This window comes from Adiantum capillus-veneris, chromosome 26 (genome assembly GCF_014529385.1).
Source record: "Adiantum capillus-veneris isolate H3 chromosome 26, ASM1452938v2, whole genome shotgun sequence".
NCBI lineage: Eukaryota > Viridiplantae > Streptophyta > Polypodiopsida > Polypodiales > Pteridaceae > Adiantum > Adiantum capillus-veneris.
Genome location: NC_140956.1, coordinates 142483175 through 142489338, shown reverse-complemented (window position 1 = coordinate 142489338; position 6164 = coordinate 142483175).

The following is a 6164-nucleotide window of genomic DNA, read 5'->3' as shown; positions in this document are numbered from 1 at the left end:
TCCAAACCACATCGTTGCCACCTCCAGTGCTAGGACCGCAACCCCCTCATCCAAGAGTTACACCTATGAACCAAATAGGTTGCGAGTCATCTAGCACTTATGTAGATTGCGAAGGGGACATAGACCCTAGTATCACCTATGGAGTCGACATGCTTGAGGAGTGTCCCATGTACTATATGGAAGACCATTGGGGACAAATCAAACCGGTATATCAAGCTACTGCGCTAGCAGCAAGAGGCCAAAACATTAATAGTTTTGCCAGGAGACCACCTCTTCAGTGCTACGAATGTGGTGGACCACATCGAGTAGCTGAGTGCCCCATTAGAATGCAAAAGAATGCTGCACTAATGCAAACAAGTCAAGGGAGTGCATTGGCAATGCCAATACTCATTTGTAATCGTTGTGGCATAGATCATTTGATCTCACAGTGTCCTAACAATCCAAACGCACCGAAAATCACACCATTGAACTTAATAGAGATTGTTAATGGGACACCACCAACTATAAACATAGCACCAGTGAATGCACTCACACGGTCGATGCTCCAAAAGCAAAATTGCATCCTCGAAGAGAGAGATGCTGCATCCATTGGCCGAGGGAGAAAGAAGAAAACACGAAGAAACAAATCCCTTAATGCTTCTAGCTCAAAACCTAGTTCAAAGACTAACATAGGGACAGGAGAGGATCCCGTGTATATGAATGACCCTGAGGATGACTCAGATTCGATAGAGACCACGGAGACCAAAACTATTACTACAAAGGAAAAAGCCAGTGAGGAGGATCACGTGAGGGAATTACGACGAACACCAAAAGAGTATTCAAAGTTAAACCACCCAGTTGCGAACCCCCAAGATAAGCCACGAGAGACGAAAAATGAGGATTGCAAGAGAAAGATTGGAACCTATCCAAACCCAACAGTGGAAATTGAACGAGTCCAACAAATGAGGGGTTTGGTGGAAGAAACTCAACGAACATTAGAACCTGAACCCAAACATATCCAAATGTCGGAAACAGTGTTTCCCACACAAGTTCAACATCACAAGAACTACAGGCCGTTAGCTATACCCAATATCATTCCGGAAGAGAGTGAGGGTAGGACATCTGAAAGTGGACACACACCTTTCCTACTAGAGAGAATGTTTGGTGAGGGAATTCCCGACCCCCTTGAGGAAGTGGAGATTCCATCTTCACCATTCTCTTGTCAGGGTCCTACGTCCCACAAGATGCCATTAAATGTTGCCAAATTGATGGATTTCATGTCTTCAGAAGTTAGAACCACCATCATGTTCAAACTATATAAAGACCCCGAGCTAGTCTCAGCTCTTCGAGCCTTCCTCAATGGAGAATTACAGGCCGGATTACCACAGTTTGCACATATGAACAAACCTGACTCGGTAATGAATGATGAGGAACATTTAGCACCACCATCTGACCTAGCGGGACATGAATCTGTAATTGAAGTACCCGTTAACAAGTTGGGGCAATACTTTGAAGGTGATGAATCTAATGCTACTCTGCCAATCACTACTAAAGGATTAACTGTAAAGGGAGTCCTTGACGGTGGTGCGGGAGTCAGCATGGTGACAAAGAGTTGTTGGGAGTCTATGGGGCGACCTCACCTTGAAGCCACAAGCGTAGTGGTAAAAATGGCTAATGGATCTATTGTTACGCCTATTGGAATGCTTAAGGATCTCAGGATCAAGGTCTTGGGGCACAAGCTAAGGCAGACTTTCATTGTTATGGATTTTTCCAAGCATCCTATGTCATTTGAGATGATCTTAGGGCGTCCATTCATGAGGGAAGAAAAAATGGTGCATGACTGGTCCAAAAACCACGTCTACTTACAGTTCCAAGACTCTGTCATTCGAGTTGATCTTTTAAGTGGTCGAACGCATCCTCTAGGAAATAAATTCATCATTGATAATCGATCAGACACAACAATTCACTCAGCTCCATTACAGTATTGTTACACGTGTAACGAAGACACAGATATTGGGGAGAACTCTCCTTATATGGATATCCTACCCGGAATGGGTGAGTCAGACAATGTCGATTGGGTACACCTAGCGGCAACTATAGATACATGGGGAGCTAGAGGAACAACCTGGGTAACACCAGATGGGGAAGAGATACCACACATTGCACCAGTAAACATGTTAGGTGTAGCGCATGTAACATCCGATGATAAGAAAGAGGCACACCTACCTGAGAGTGAAATCGATGATTCCTCAAAGGCTTCAGGCCAATACACATCAGAAACGGAATCTCAGGGAGAAATGGATTCAGAACCTGAGGAAACATCGAGTGAGCCAAGTATAGAAACTGAACACTCAAGGTCTAGTACGACCATCTATGGTAATTTATATGAGAGTGAAGAAGATACAAGCGAAGACCTATCAAGCGAGTCGAGTTCAAACATTTACCAAAATCAAAACCTTAACAAGAAACAAAGGTCATATAAGAGACGACGATATCGAGCAAATGTGAGAGCTAGGATAAACAAGGAAAGATCTACTAGAGAATGGCTTAGCTATCTAGGGGCATGTGATGCTCATCGAAAGCTAGTAGACAATTGGGGTGAACATCTCCAGAGTGTCATGTGGTGCAGCCCGCGACCCATTGACCTCGCTCAATTGGAGGTTACAGAGCCGAAATTGAGTCGAACTATAAGAAGACGTCAAAACCGAGAGTTAGCACAACAACAAAAGGAGGCAGAACTAAAAGAAAGGTCTCCGTCAGGACAAGAGCCTGCTGACTTACATACGGCTCCTGAACGTTTTAAATCTTATACCACGGGGGAGCGAAAGGTTGTGTATGCCAAAGCCCAACGAATACCTACCAATGGAAGCAGTGGAGTCTATGATGGTCCAACGGTAGTTAAAGAGATAGAATTAGCAGAACCAGGTGAGGAGTCTAAACCAGTCTTTATTGCTCAAGACCTTACCGAAACTGAAGAGGCTGTACTTAAGGAGCTCCTCAAGGAATACAAGGATATCTTTGCTTGGACATATCATGACATGAAGGGCGTTCCACCTTCTGTGGTGCAACATACAATTCCCATGATCAACACTGCTAAACCCGTCCAGCAACGACCCTATCCAATGAATCCTAAGTACGCCAAAATTGTACAAGAGGAGATTGAAAAACTTATCCAATGTGGATTCATATACCCTATTGAGCACTCAGAATGGGTTTCTCCAATAGTCATTGTGCCAAAAAAGAATGGGAAACTAAGAGTGTGCGTGGACCTCAAGAAAGTTAATGCAGCCACTAGGAGAGATCATTATCCCTTGCCATATTCAGAACATGTGCTTGAAAGAGTTGCGGGCAAGGAAGCTTATAGCTTTTTAGATGGGTACTCTGGTTACAATCAAATCACAATTGCATTAGAGGACCAAGCTAAAATTGCTTTTATCATAGAGTTTGGAGTGTTTGCATTTCGTGTTATGGCTTTTGGCTTAACGAATGCCCCTGCTACATTCCAACGATTAATAAACACTGCGTTTAAAGAATTTCTAAGGGAGTTTTGTGAAGCTTTCCTAGACGACCTTTGTGTTTATTCTTCTTGGGAGAAGCATTTGTTATATCTACGAAAAATATTTGAAAGGTGCAGATTTTATCGCATCTCATTGAATCCTTTCAAATGCCAATTTTGGGTTAAGCATGGAGTCATTCTAGGGCATATAGTGTCCAAGAACGGGATATCCAGGGATGAGAGTAAGATTAAAGCCATTGCCGATTTGCCACCACCTACTAACTATAAAGGAGTTCAAAGATTTATGGGCCATGTTGGTTATTATCGAAGGTTTATTTTAAACTTTGCCGAGATAGCGCGTCCATTGTACAAGCTTCTTATCGAGTTTCACTGGACGGAAGAATGTCATCAATCTTATGAGTTATTAAAGAAGGCCCTAACAAGTGCTCCAATCCTACGAACACCTGATTGGAATGTAACTTTTCATGTGCATATTGATGCATCAAATTTTGCTATTGGGTGTGTTCTAACTCAACCAGGAGAACATAAATTGGACTACCCTATTAGCTTTGCAAGTCGCCAATTAAATGATGCCGAGATGAACTACACTACTACAGAGTGCGAAGGTCTAGCTATGATTTACGCAGTAAAGAAATTTCGCTATTACCTTCTTGCTACCAAGTTTGTGTTTTATGTTGATCATCAAGCATTGCTATATTTGGTAAACAAGCCGTGTTCCACAGGTCGAATTACACGATGGTTGTTAATTCTTCTTGAGTTTGACTTCACCGTTGTTGTGAGGCCTGGGAGGAAACATGTCATGGCGGATCATTTATCTCGTATCCCTAATGGCGAAGCTCCTACGGGGGTTGATGATGAATTGCCTGATACTCCTTTGTTCATTGTTGAGACAATGCCTGAATGGAGTGAAAAGATTGTTAACTTCTTAGTTAATGGTTTTTCACCCAAAGAACTGCGAAAAGATATAGCTCAAAAATTAATCAAGGAATGCGAACCCTATTGCTTACTGGCTGGAACTCTCTATAAGAGAGGAAAAGATGATGTTCTAAGACGCTGTGCCCGCGAGGATGAGTATTTATATATTCTACAAGAGGCACACATGGGTAGTTGCAGCAAGCAGTAATATTGCAAGTACTCAACCTGCACGACCTAAGAGTACATATCAATGGGTCCCCAAGGCCTTACTTCCAACTACCTCAACCCTCCCATCCATTCCAAGAAAAAATTTACCGAGAAAACCAAGAGCGCGCCCTAGGAGAGTCAAGACCAAATCACGATGGATTCCAAAACAACTATTAGAAGCCCAAGGCTACTATGATGGAAATGAGCAAATTTGGGTACCTAAACGTAAAATGTGTCCTTCCCTATCGACAAAAAACCCATATGAGTCAAACAGTGTAACGCTAAAGCCAATGGCAGACCGTGGGAAGGGAAAGATCACAGAATACCTCTCCACTTGGGTTGAACAACACTAGCCCTCCCCCTGCTTTTCCTGTGGCTTGTCGAAAAGCTCCATCAAAGAACAAGGTAGAAGCATTAGGAATACTTTTTGGTGGTGACAATGGTAGGGTCTTTACTTCAGGCACCTTAATCTCCTTCTCATGTACCCTATAAGTGAGAATCCTTGCCAATTGTGCATGCACACTATCTTCTACCTTGAAAGAGTATTGGAACTCTTGCAACTCCATAATCCAATTTGAGATCCTAGTACTAAGATTCATTTGAGATGACACCGAAGGGAACGAGTTTTTTGCAATGAGAATTACAAAAGTTTTTGGTAGCAAGTAGGATTAAAACTTCCTCACCGCAAACATGAGAAAAAGCATCATGAGTTACGCTTCCGTGTAGCCTCTCTCCAATGCATTCATGATCCTACTATCAAAGTAGATGAGTTGCATCCTTGTACTATGGGGATCTTGTTGTAACAAGATAACCCCAATTGTTTCCTTCCCACTAGAGCTAACAAAGAATGTGTACTCCCAACAAGGAGGCATGAGTGTTGGTAGCTCCGACAAAATGAATTTAATGCTACAAAATTACTCCTCAAGCTCATCAGACCATGCAAATTCTACTTGTTGTGTCAACTTTTGCAAAGGATGAAGCAGCTCCGAAGGTAAGTGAGTGAAGCATGACATATACTTCACCTTTTGAATGAATGAGATGACTTCCTTAAGACTCTTGGTTGGTGATGGTAACTCAATAAGAGCCTTTCCTTTGAAGGATCCACCTCGATACACTTACATGAAACCTTGTGACCGAGTAAAATCACCTCATCCTCACTTATGTGACATTTGTCAGGATTGAGTTTACCTCCCATGTCGTAAAATTTCTTCAAACCTTCTTCTAGTCTCTGTAGGTGCAATGATTTTGAACTATAAATGCAAAAGTCATCAATAAAAACCCTAATGGACTTTCCAAAAAATGCTTGAAACACCATGTTCATGAAGCGTTGGAAAGTTGCAGGAGAATTGTTCAGGCCAAATGTCATGACTCTGAAAGCATAACAACCCCAGGGAGTGATGAAAATTGAAAGTAACCTGAGTAGCCATCACACACAGTGTACTTCTCATGACCAACTACCTCATTTAGTATCTCATCCTGAAATGGAAGGGTAAAGTGAACTCTTTTTGTTGCCACATTCAGTGGACGGTAATTCACACACACACTC